Here is a 12,462-nt window from a genome sequence, read left to right on the forward strand (position 1 = left end):
TCGTCCGGACATTGACATAGTAAGTTGTCATCGAGCAGTTTAGAGCGCTGCTTCGCGGGAAAACTTTGCTTGGAAGGAGTCATAGAGTCATAGAGATGTACATCACGGAAAGAGACCCTTCGGTCGGACCGTTCCGACCAGATATCCCATCCCAATCTAGTCGTACCTGCCGGCACCCGGGCCATATCCCTCCAAACCCTTCCTATTTATATAGCCATCCAGATGCCTTTTAAATGTTGCAATTGTACTAGCCTCCGCCACTTCCTCTGGCAGCTCATTCCATACACGTACCACCCTCTGTGTGAAAAAGGTGCCCCTTAGTTCTCTTTCATATCTTTTCCCTCTCACCCTAAACCTCTGCCCTCTCGTGCTGGTCTCCCGCACCCCAGGGAAAAGACTTTGTCTATTTATCCTATCTATACGCCTCATGATTTTATATCAATGATATAAATATCTCAGCAAGGGGCCCAGCAATCACTTCCCTAGCTTCCCACAGACCTGCTCAGGTCCTGGGCATTTATCCACTTGTATGCGTTTCAAGGCATCCAGCATTCCTCCCCTGCAATGTGGACAATTTACAAGATGTCACCATCCATTTCCCTATATTCTATACTTCTCCCTACATTCTATCCTTTTCCACAGTAAACACTGATGCAAACTACTCGTTTAGTATCGCCCAGCCCCCCCCACCCCCCACCTCTCCTGCGGCTCGACACAAAGGCCGCTGTGCTGATCATTGAGGGGCCCTATTCTCTCCCTAGTCACCCTTTTGTCCTTATAATGTATTTGTAAAAACCCTTTGGATTTTCCTTAACTCTATCTGCCAAAGCTATCTCAGGTCCCCTTTTTGCCCTCCTGATTTCCCGACTGTCTTTATACTCTGGTAAGGATTCACTCGATCTATCCTGTCTATACCTGACATGTGCTTCCTTCTTTTTCTTAACCAAACCCTCATTTTCTTAGGCTCTTTGGTAAACGGAAGCACCTCCCTTCTTGCTGAGCAAAGGATCTTAGTGCGCTGTGGCGTGGCTCTCCAGTAGCGGAGCCATCGAGACAAAGAGGCCGAATGTTGGCTGCCAAGAGCAAGACATACCGGGCTTTGCCGACCTCCTGACGCCACGGCTCTGCGGCACCGCGAGTGGGCCGTGTCTCTGCACGGGCCGGAGCCCAGCATGTAACGGGCGACGTGCATGATTGTGGATTGAAAGCCGATATCCTGGCCTCACTTGAGCTGCAGCTTTCTGACAAGGCTTGTTCTGTGGCTCGCAGCACCTTGAAAACCGGCCTATTTGGGCACCCGGTATGCCACTCGGCTGTCGGCTGGCCTTCTTAGCGCAGTAGGCAGCGCGTCAGTCTCATAATCTGAAGGTCCTGAGTTCAATCCTCAGAGAAGGCAAGACTGTGGCCTTTGCCACCGTGCGTGTTTTCTTTCTCTCCGCGGGCAAGAATATTTGCTTTGGACGGCTTCACGCCTGATTTGAGCTGACCACACCAGAGGAAACGCGCTGCTGCAAGGTTTAACATCTGGGCGACACGTGCTCAACTTTTTGTTCTGCGCAGCATTTTGTAAACTCACCATCGTGCCATCTGTGCAGCAGCAAAGACTGGAGCCACATGCAGGGTTCACGCGAGGTCACACTGCTTGCGTCCCAAACGTGTCCCCAGGAAAAGCATTGTGGAGAATGTGGGCATCGATCCCACTACCTCTCGCATGCTAAGCGAGCGCTCTACCATTTGAGCTAATTCCCCTATGCTAGGTGCTCACCTCAGCCCCATGGTGCTTCGGAACGATGAGCTGAGAGCAGCAGGCGATTTCCTCTCGAGATTGTACGCTGTATTCAGCCGAACAACGCGATGCGACTATCGGCACATCCGAGCAGCAGCAGCACGTGCGCGAAGTCTTCTGGAAAACACGGTGCCGCCGAAAGAATCGCCAGCGAGACGCTCTGAGATTCCAGAATCCAAAGGAACCGATCGGCACGAGCAGTCACAACAAGTGTGAGGTAGCACTCGAGAGCGCTGTCTGACTGATTGGAGACTTGCGACACTTTCAAGTGAGTGCTGACTGACTGCGTGGATGTTGTGTTCCTCCAGAGGGCTCCCTGCTGCTCGTGGTTTGCAACTGCAGACGTCACAGCACACCAACAGGCAGAATTCTCTGAAGAAGAAGAAGGTGTATTTTGGAGAAAGAGAACACTGGGGGCTGTTACCAGACAAAAAAAGAGGCCTTCTCCTTCATCCTCGTGAGCTGCAGCCATGCGGTCAGGTTCCGCAAAGTGCTGCTTTCAGATACACGCCAAGCAGGCCGAGATGCAAATAGCAACCGCCACTCGTCTGAAGCAGCACCCGCGAGCCCTGTCTGACCGGTAGGGCCTTTCCTTAGTGCTGACCTGCTCGGATGCGTTGCTGTTCAACTTGTGCAACTGTGGAAGTGGCACACCCCGTGCAGGCCAAATTTCAAGAAGAAGAAACGAAGAGAAGTCCACAGCCAGTTTTCCGACAGGAATGGAAGGCTCCTTCGTCCGGACATTGACATAGTAAGTTGTCATCGAGCAGTTTAGAGCGCTGCTTCGCGGGAAAACTTTGCTTGGAAGGAGTCATAGAGTCATAGAGATGTACATCACGGAAAGAGACCCTTCGGTCGGACCGTTCCGACCAGATATCCCATCCCAATCTAGTCGTACCTGCCGGCACCCGGGCCATATCCCTCCAAACCCTTCCTATTTATATAGCCATCCAGATGCCTTTTAAATGTTGCAATTGTACTAGCCTCCGCCACTTCCTCTGGCAGCTCATTCCATACACGTACCACCCTCTGTGTGAAAAAGGTGCCCCTTAGTTCTCTTTCATATCTTTTCCCTCTCACCCTAAACCTCTGCCCTCTCGTGCTGGTCTCCCGCACCCCAGGGAAAAGACTTTGTCTATTTATCCTATCTATACGCCTCATGATTTTATATCAATGATATAAATATCTCAGCAAGGGGCCCAGCAATCACTTCCCTAGCTTCCCACAGACCTGCTCAGGTCCTGGGCATTTATCCACTTGTATGCGTTTCAAGGCATCCAGCATTCCTCCCCTGCAATGTGGACAATTTACAAGATGTCACCATCCATTTCCCTATATTCTATACTTCTCCCTACATTCTATCCTTTTCCACAGTAAACACTGATGCAAACTACTCGTTTAGTATCGCCCAGCCCCCCCCACCCCCCCACCTCTCCTGCGGCTCGACACAAAGGCCGCTGTGCTGATCATTGAGGGGCCCTATTCTCTCCCTAGTCACCCTTTTGTCCCTATAATGTATTTGTAAAAACCCTTTGGATTTTCCTTAACTCTATCTGCCAAAGCTATCTCAGGTCCCCTTTTTGCCCTCCTGATTTCCCGACTGTCTTTATACTCTGGTAAGGATTCACTCGATCTATCCTGTCTATACCTGACATGTGCTTCCTTCTTTTTCTTAACCAAACCCTCATTTTCTTAGGCTCTTTGGTAAACGGAAGCACCTCCCTTCTTGCTGAGCAAAGGATCTTAGTGCGCTGTGGCGTGGCTCTCCAGTAGCGGAGCCATCGAGACAAAGAGGCCGAATGTTGGCTGCCAAGAGCAAGACATACCGGGCTTTGCCGACCTCCTGACGCCACGGCTCTGCGGCACCGCGAGTGGGCCGTGTCTCTGCACGGGCCGGAGCCCAGCATGTAACGGGCGACGTGCATGATTGTGGATTGAAAGCCGATATCCTGGCCTCACTTGAGCTGCAGCTTTCTGACAAGGCTTGTTCTGTGGCTCGCAGCACCTTGAAAACCGGCCTATTTGGGCACCCGGTATGCCACTCGGCTGTCGGCTGGCCTTCTTAGCGCAGTAGGCAGCGCGTCAGTCTCATAATCTGAAGGTCCTGAGTTCAATCCTCAGAGAAGGCAAGACTGTGGCCTTTGCCACCGTGCGTGTTTTCTTTCTCTCCGCGGGCAAGAATATTTGCTTTGGACGGCTTCACGCCTGATTTGAGCTGACCACACCAGAGGAAACGCGCTGCTGCAAGGTTTAACATCTGGGCGACACGTGCTCAACTTTTTGTTCTGCGCAGCATTTTGTAAACTCACCATCGTGCCATCTGTGCAGCAGCAAAGACTGGAGCCACATGCAGGGTTCACGCGAGGTCACACTGCTTGCGTCCCAAACGTGTCCCCAGGAAAAGCATTGTGGAGAATGTGGGCATCGATCCCACTACCTCTCGCATGCTAAGCGAGCGCTCTACCATTTGAGCTAATTCCCCTATGCTAGGTGCTCACCTCAGCCCCATGGTGCTTCGGAACGATGAGCTGAGAGCAGCAGGCGATTTCCTCTCGAGATTGTACGCTGTATTCAGCCGAACAACGCGATGCGACTATCGGCACATCCGAGCAGCAGCAGCACGTGCGCGAAGTCTTCTGGAAAACACGGTGCCGCCGAAAGAATCGCCAGCGAGACGCTCTGAGATTCCAGAATCCAAAGGAACCGATCGGCACGAGCAGTCACAACAAGTGTGAGGTAGCACTCGAGAGCGCTGTCTGACTGATTGGAGACTTGCGACACTTTCAAGTGAGTGCTGACTGACTGCGTGGATGTTGTGTTCCTCCAGAGGGCTCCCTGCTGCTCGTGGTTTGCAACTGCAGACGTCACAGCACACCAACAGGCAGAATTCTCTGAAGAAGAAGAAGGTGTATTTTGGAGAAAGAGAACACTGGGGGCTGTTACCAGACAAAAAAAGAGGCCTTCTCCTTCATCCTCGTGAGCTGCAGCCATGCGGTCAGGTTCCGCAAAGTGCTGCTTTCAGATACACGCCAAGCAGGCCGAGATGCAAATAGCAACCGCCACTCGTCTGAAGCAGCACCCGCGAGCCCTGTCTGACCGGTAGGGCCTTTCCTTAGTGCTGACCTGCTCGGATGCGTTGCTGTTCAACTTGTGCAACTGTGGAAGTGGCACACCCCGTGCAGGCCAAATTTCAAGAAGAAGAAACGAAGAGAAGTCCACAGCCAGTTTTCCGACAGGAATGGAAGGCTCCTTCGTCCGGACATTGACATAGTAAGTTGTCATCGAGCAGTTTAGAGCGCTGCTTCGCGGGAAAACTTTGCTTGGAAGGAGTCATAGAGTCATAGAGATGTACATCACGGAAAGAGACCCTTCGGTCGGACCGTTCCGACCAGATATCCCATCCCAATCTAGTCGTACCTGCCGGCACCCGGGCCATATCCCTCCAAACCCTTCCTATTTATATAGCCATCCAGATGCCTTTTAAATGTTGCAATTGTACTAGCCTCCGCCACTTCCTCTGGCAGCTCATTCCATACACGTACCACCCTCTGTGTGAAAAAGGTGCCCCTTAGTTCTCTTTCATATCTTTTCCCTCTCACCCTAAACCTCTGCCCTCTCGTGCTGGTCTCCCGCACCCCAGGGAAAAGACTTTGTCTATTTATCCTATCTATACGCCTCATGATTTTATATCAATGATATAAATATCTCAGCAAGGGGCCCAGCAATCACTTCCCTAGCTTCCCACAGACCTGCTCAGGTCCTGGGCATTTATCCACTTGTATGCGTTTCAAGGCATCCAGCATTCCTCCCCTGCAATGTGGACAATTTACAAGATGTCACCATCCATTTCCCTATATTCTATACTTCTCCCTACATTCTATCCTTTTCCACAGTAAACACTGATGCAAACTACTCGTTTAGTATCGCCCAGCCCCCCCCACCCCCCCACCTCTCCTGCGGCTCGACACAAAGGCCGCTGTGCTGATCATTGAGGGGCCCTATTCTCTCCCTAGTCACCCTTTTGTCCTTATAATGTATTTGTAAAAACCCTTTGGATTTTCCTTAACTCTATCTGCCAAAGCTATCTCAGGTCCCCTTTTTGCCCTCCTGATTTCCCGACTGTCTTTATACTCTGGTAAGGATTCACTCGATCTATCCTGTCTATACCTGACATGTGCTTCCTTCTTTTTCTTAACCAAACCCTCATTTTCTTAGGCTCTTTGGTAAACGGAAGCACCTCCCTTCTTGCTGAGCAAAGGATCTTAGTGCGCTGTGGCGTGGCTCTCCAGTAGCGGAGCCATCGAGACAAAGAGGCCGAATGTTGGCTGCCAAGAGCAAGACATACCGGGCTTTGCCGACCTCCTGACGCCACGGCTCTGCGGCACCGCGAGTGGGCCGTGTCTCTGCACGGGCCGGAGCCCAGCATGTAACGGGCGACGTGCGTGATTGTGGATTGAAAGCCGATATCCTGGCCTCACTTGAGCTGCAGCTTTCTGACAAGGCTTGTTCTGTGGCTCGCAGCACCTTGAAAACCGGCCTATTTGGGCACCCGGTATGCCACTCGGCTGTCGGCTGGCCTTCTTAGCGCAGTAGGCAGCGCGTCAGTCTCATAATCTGAAGGTCCTGAGTTCAATCCTCAGAGAAGGCAAGACTGTGGCCTTTGCCACCGTGCGTGTTTTCTTTCTCTCCGCGGGCAAGAATATTTGCTTTGGACGGCTTCACGCCTGATTTGAGCTGACCACACCAGAGGAAACGCGCTGCTGCAAGGTTTAACATCTGGGCGACACGTGCTCAACTTTTTGTTCTGCGCAGCATTTTGTAAACTCACCATCGTGCCATCTGTGCAGCAGCAAAGACTGGAGCCACATGCAGGGTTCACGCGAGGTCACACTGCTTGCGTCCCAAACGTGTCCCCAGGAAAAGCATTGTGGAGAATGTGGGCATCGATCCCACTACCTCTCGCATGCTAAGCGAGCGCTCTACCATTTGAGCTAATTCACTATGCTAGGTGCTCACCTCTGCCCCATGGTGCTTCGGAACGATGAGCTGAGAGCAGCAGGCGATTTCCTCTCGAGATTGTACGCTGTATTCAGCCGAACAACGCGATGCGACTATCGGCACATCCGAGCAGCAGCAGCACGTGCGCGAAGTCTTCTGGAAAACACGGTGCCGCCGAAAGAATCGCCAGCGAGACGCTCTGAGATTCCAGAATCCAAAGGAACCGATCGGCACGAGCAGTCACAACAAGTGTGAGGTAGCACTCGAGAGCGCTGTCTGACTGATTGGAGACTTGCGACACTTTCAAGTGAGTGCTGACTGACTGCGTGGATGTTGTGTTCCTCCAGAGGGCTCCCTGCTGCTCGTGGTTTGCAACTGCAGACGTCACAGCACACCAACAGGCAGAATTCTCTGAAGAAGAAGAAGGTGTATTTTGGAGAAAGAGAACACTGGGGGCTGTTACCAGACAAAAAAAGAGGGCTTCTCCTTCATCCTCGTGAGCTGCAGCCATGCGGTCAGGTTCCGCAAAGTGCTGCTTTCAGATACACGCCAAGCAGGCCGAGATGCAAATAGCAACCGCCACTCGTCTGAAGCAGCACCCGCGAGCCCTGTCTGACCGGTAGGGCCTTTCCTTAGTGCTGACCTGCTCGGATGCGTTGCTGTTCAACTTGTGCAACTGTGGAAGTGGCACACCCCGTGCAGGCCAAATTTCAAGAAGAAGAAACGAAGAGAAGTCCACAGCCAGTTTTCCGACAGGAATGGAAGGCTCCTTCGTCCGGACATTGACATAGTAAGTTGTCATCGAGCAGTTTAGAGCGCTGCTTCGCGGGAAAACTTTGCTTGGAAGGAGTCATAGAGTCATAGAGATGTACATCACGGAAAGAGACCCTTCGGTCGGACCGTTCCGACCAGATATCCCATCCCAATCTAGTCGTACCTGCCGGCACCCGGGCCATATCCCTCCAAACCCTTCCTATTTATATAGCCATCCAGATGCCTTTTAAATGTTGCAATTGTACTAGCCTCCGCCACTTCCTCTGGCAGCTCATTCCATACACGTACCACCCTCTGTGTGAAAAAGGTGCCCCTTAGTTCTCTTTCATATCTTTTCCCTCTCACCCTAAACCTCTGCCCTCTCGTGCTGGTCTCCCGCACCCCAGGGAAAAGACTTTGTCTATTTATCCTATCTATACGCCTCATGATTTTATATCAATGATATAAATATCTCAGCAAGGGGCCCAGCAATCACTTCCCTAGCTTCCCACAGACCTGCTCAGGTCCTGGGCATTTATCCACTTGTATGCGTTTCAAGGCATCCAGCATTCCTCCCCTGCAATGTGGACAATTTACAAGATGTCACCATCCATTTCCCTATATTCTATACTTCTCCCTACATTCTATCCTTTTCCACAGTAAACACTGATGCAAACTACTCGTTTAGTATCGCCCAGCCCCCCCCACCCCCCCACCTCTCCTGCGGCTCGACACAAAGGCCGCTGTGCTGATCATTGAGGGGCCCTATTCTCTCCCTAGTCACCCTTTTGTCCTTATAATGTATTTGTAAAAACCCTTTGGATTTTCCTTAACTCTATCTGCCAAAGCTATCTCAGGTCCCCTTTTTGCCCTCCTGATTTCCCGACTGTCTTTATACTCTGGTAAGGATTCACTCGATCTATCCTGTCTATACCTGACATGTGCTTCCTTCTTTTTCTTAACCAAACCCTCATTTTCTTAGGCTCTTTGGTAAACGGAAGCACCTCCCTTCTTGCTGAGCAAAGGATCTTAGTGCGCTGTGGCGTGGCTCTCCAGTAGCGGAGCCATCGAGACAAAGAGGCCGAATGTTGGCTGCCAAGAGCAAGACATACCGGGCTTTGCCGACCTCCTGACGCCACGGCTCTGCGGCACCGCGAGTGGGCCGTGTCTCTGCACGGGCCGGAGCCCAGCATGTAACGGGCGACGTGCGTGATTGTGGATTGAAAGCCGATATCCTGGCCTCACTTGAGCTGCAGCTTTCTGACAAGGCTTGTTCTGTGGCTCGCAGCACCTTGAAAACCGGCCTATTTGGGCACCCGGTATGCCACTCGGCTGTCGGCTGGCCTTCTTAGCGCAGTAGGCAGCGCGTCAGTCTCATAGTCTGAAGGTCCTGAGTTCAATCCTCAGAGAAGGCAAGACTGTGGCCTTTGCCACCGTGCGTGTTTTCTTTCTCTCCGCGGGCAAGAATATTTGCTTTGGACGGCTTCACGCCTGATTTGAGCTGACCACACCAGAGCAAACGCGCTGCTGCAAGGTTTAACATCTGGGCGACACGTGCTCAACTTTTTGTTCTGCGCAGCATTTTGTAAACTCACCATCGTGCCATCTGTGCAGCAGCAAAGACTGGAGCCACATGCAGGGTTCACGCGAGGTCACACTGCTTGCGTCCCAAACGTGTCCCCAGGAAAAGCATTGTGGAGAATGTGGGCATCGATCCCACTACCTCTCGCATGCTAAGCGAGCGCTCTACCATTTGAGCTAATTCCCCTATGCTAGGTGCTCACCTCAGCCCCATGGTGCTTCGGAACGATGAGCTGAGAGCAGCAGGCGATTTCCTCTCGAGATTGTACGCTGTATTCAGCCGAACAACGCGATGCGACTATCGGCACATCCGAGCAGCAGCAGCACGTGCGCGAAGTCTTCTGGAAAACACGGTGCCGCCGAAAGAATCGCCAGCGAGACGCTCTGAGATTCCAGAATCCAAAGGAACCGATCGGCACGAGCAGTCACAACAAGTGTGAGGTAGCACTCGAGAGCGCTGTCTGACTGATTGGAGACTTGCGACACTTTCAAGTGAGTGCTGACTGACTGCGTGGATGTTGTGTTCCTCCAGAGGGCTCCCTGCTGCTCGTGGTTTGCAACTGCAGACGTCACAGCACACCAACAGGCAGAATTCTCTGAAGAAGAAGAAGGTGTATTTTGGAGAAAGAGAACACTGGGGGCTGTTACCAGACAAAAAAAGAGGCCTTCTCCTTCATCCTCGTGAGCTGCAGCCATGCGGTCAGGTTCCGCAAAGTGCTGCTTTCAGATACACGCCAAGCAGGCCGAGATGCAAATAGCAACCGCCACTCGTCTGAAGCAGCACCCGCGAGCCCTGTCTGACCGGTAGGGCCTTTCCTTAGTGCTGACCTGCTCGGATGCGTTGCTGTTCAACTTGTGCAACTGTGGAAGTGGCACACCCCGTGCAGGCCAAATTTCAAGAAGAAGAAACGAAGAGAAGTCCACAGCCAGTTTTCCGACAGGAATGGAAGGCTCCTTCGTCCGGACATTGACATAGTAAGTTGTCATCGAGCAGTTTAGAGCGCTGCTTCGCGGGAAAACTTTGCTTGGAAGGAGTCATAGAGTCATAGAGATGTACATCACGGAAAGAGACCCTTCGGTCGGACCGTTCCGACCAGATATCCCATCCCAATCTAGTCGTACCTGCCGGCACCCGGGCCATATCCCTCCAAACCCTTCCTATTTATATAGCCATCCAGATGCCTTTTAAATGTTGCAATTGTACTAGCCTCCGCCACTTCCTCTGGCAGCTCATTCCATACACGTACCACCCTCTGTGTGAAAAAGGTGCCCCTTAGTTCTCTTTCATATCTTTTCCCTCTCACCCTAAACCTCTGCCCTCTCGTGCTGGTCTCCCGCACCCCAGGGAAAAGACTTTGTCTATTTATCCTATCTATACGCCTCATGATTTTATATCAATGATATAAATATCTCAGCAAGGGGCCCAGCAATCACTTCCCTAGCTTCCCACAGACCTGCTCAGGTCCTGGGCATTTATCCACTTGTATGCGTTTCAAGGCATCCAGCATTCCTCCCCTGCAATGTGGACAATTTACAAGATGTCACCATCCATTTCCCTATATTCTATACTTCTCCCTACATTCTATCCTTTTCCACAGTAAACACTGATGCAAACTACTCGTTTAGTATCGCCCAGCCCCCCCCACCCCCCCACCTCTCCTGCGGCTCGACACAAAGGCCGCTGTGCTGATCATTGAGGGGCCCTATTCTCTCCCTAGTCACCCTTTTGTCCTTATAATGTATTTGTAAAAACCCTTTGGATTTTCCTTAACTCTATCTGCCAAAGCTATCTCAGGTCCCCTTTTTGCCCTCCTGATTTCCCGACTGTCTTTATACTCTGGTAAGGATTCACTCGATCTATCCTGTCTATACCTGACATGTGCTTCCTTCTTTTTCTTAACCAAACCCTCATTTTCTTAGGCTCTTTGGTAAACGGAAGCACCTCCCTTCTTGCTGAGCAAAGGATCTTAGTGCGCTGTGGCGTGGCTCTCCAGTAGCGGAGCCATCGAGACAAAGAGGCCGAATGTTGGCTGCCAAGAGCAAGACATACCGGGCTTTGCCGACCTCCTGACGCCACGGCTCTGCGGCACCGCGAGTGGGCCGTGTCTCTGCACGGGCCGGAGCCCAGCATGTAACGGGCGACGTGCGTGATTGTGGATTGAAAGCCGATATCCTGGCCTCACTTGAGCTGCAGCTTTCTGACAAGGCTTGTTCTGTGGCTCGCAGCACCTTGAAAACCGGCCTATTTGGGCACCCGGTATGCCACTCGGCTGTCGGCTGGCCTTCTTAGCGCAGTAGGCAGCGCGTCAGTCTCATAATCTGAAGGTCCTGAGTTCAATCCTCAGAGAAGGCAAGACTGTGGCCTTTGCCACCGTGCGTGTTTTCTTTCTCTCCGCGGGCAAGAATATTTGCTTTGGACGGCTTCACGCCTGATTTGAGCTGACCACACCAGAGCAAACGCGCTGCTGCAAGGTTTAACATCTGGGCGACACGTGCTCAACTTTTTGTTCTGCGCAGCATTTTGTAAACTCACCATCGTGCCATCTGTGCAGCAGCAAAGACTGGAGCCACATGCAGGGTTCACGCGAGGTCACACTGCTTGCGTCCCAAACGTGTCCCCAGGAAAAGCATTGTGGAGAATGTGGGCATCGATCCCACTACCTCTCGCATGCTAAGCGAGCGCTCTACCATTTGAGTTAATTCCCCTATGCTAGGTGCTCACCTCAGCCCCATGGTGCTTCGGAACGATGAGCTGAGAGCAGCAGGCGATTTCCTCTCGAGATTGTACGCTGTATTCAGCCGAACAACGCGATGCGACTATCGGCACATCCGAGCAGCAGCAGCACGTGCGCGAAGTCTTCTGGAAAACACGGTGCCGCCGAAAGAATCGCCAGCGAGACGCTCTGAGATTCCAGAATCCAAAGGAACCGATCGGCACGAGCAGTCACAACAAGTGTGAGGTAGCACTCGAGAGCGCTGTCTGACTGATTGGAGACTTGCGACACTTTCAAGTGAGTGCTGACTGACTGCGTGGATGTTGTGTTCCTCCAGAGGGCTCCCTGCTGCTCGTGGTTTGCAACTGCAGACGTCACAGTACACCAACAGGCAGAATTCTCTGAAGAAGAAGAAGGTGTATTTTGGAGAAAGAGAACACTGGGGGCTGTTACCAGACAAAAAAAGAGGCCTTCTCCTTCATCCTCGTGAGCTGCAGCCATGCGGTCAGGTTCCGCAAAGTGCTGCTTTCAGATACACGCCAAGCAGGCCGAGATGCAAATAGCAACCGCCACTCGTCTGAAGCAGCACCCGCGAGCCCTGTCTGACCGGTAGGGCCTTTCCTTAGTGCT

At 52.1% G+C, this 12,462-nt stretch overlaps 8 non-coding genes across 8 annotated transcripts; 5 read left to right on the forward strand and 3 right to left on the reverse strand.

The window, feature by feature from the left end:
• Positions 1 to 1,323: 1,323 nt before the first annotated feature.
• trnam-cau (transfer RNA methionine (anticodon CAU)) lies at positions 1,324 to 1,396 on the forward strand. Its single transcript has one exon. It is a non-coding gene; the product is annotated as a tRNA-Met (tRNA).
• Positions 1,397 to 1,676: 280 nt separating this feature from the next.
• On the reverse strand, positions 1,677 to 1,749 carry trnaa-agc (transfer RNA alanine (anticodon AGC)). Its single transcript has one exon. It is a non-coding gene; the product is annotated as a tRNA-Ala (tRNA).
• Positions 1,750 to 3,842: 2,093 nt separating this feature from the next.
• Positions 3,843 to 3,915, forward strand: trnam-cau (transfer RNA methionine (anticodon CAU)). The gene has a single exon. It is a non-coding gene; the product is annotated as a tRNA-Met (tRNA).
• Positions 3,916 to 4,195: 280 nt separating this feature from the next.
• Positions 4,196 to 4,268, reverse strand: trnaa-agc (transfer RNA alanine (anticodon AGC)). Its single transcript has one exon. It is a non-coding gene; the product is annotated as a tRNA-Ala (tRNA).
• A 2,093-nt stretch (positions 4,269 to 6,361) lies between these two features.
• On the forward strand, positions 6,362 to 6,434 carry trnam-cau (transfer RNA methionine (anticodon CAU)). The gene has a single exon. It is a non-coding gene; the product is annotated as a tRNA-Met (tRNA).
• A 2,445-nt stretch (positions 6,435 to 8,879) lies between these two features.
• On the forward strand, positions 8,880 to 8,952 carry trnam-cau (transfer RNA methionine (anticodon CAU)). Its single transcript has one exon. It is a non-coding gene; the product is annotated as a tRNA-Met (tRNA).
• A 280-nt stretch (positions 8,953 to 9,232) lies between these two features.
• trnaa-agc (transfer RNA alanine (anticodon AGC)) lies at positions 9,233 to 9,305 on the reverse strand. Its single transcript has one exon. It is a non-coding gene; the product is annotated as a tRNA-Ala (tRNA).
• A 2,093-nt stretch (positions 9,306 to 11,398) lies between these two features.
• trnam-cau (transfer RNA methionine (anticodon CAU)) lies at positions 11,399 to 11,471 on the forward strand. Its single transcript has one exon. It is a non-coding gene; the product is annotated as a tRNA-Met (tRNA).
• The last annotated feature ends 991 nt before the right edge of the window (positions 11,472 to 12,462 follow it).

Source organism: Chiloscyllium plagiosum, unplaced genomic scaffold (assembly GCF_037043375.1).
Source record: "Chiloscyllium plagiosum isolate Xiang-an unplaced genomic scaffold, Cpla_swu_hap1 HiC_scaffold_4, whole genome shotgun sequence".
Lineage (NCBI taxonomy): Eukaryota > Metazoa > Chordata > Chondrichthyes > Orectolobiformes > Hemiscylliidae > Chiloscyllium > Chiloscyllium plagiosum.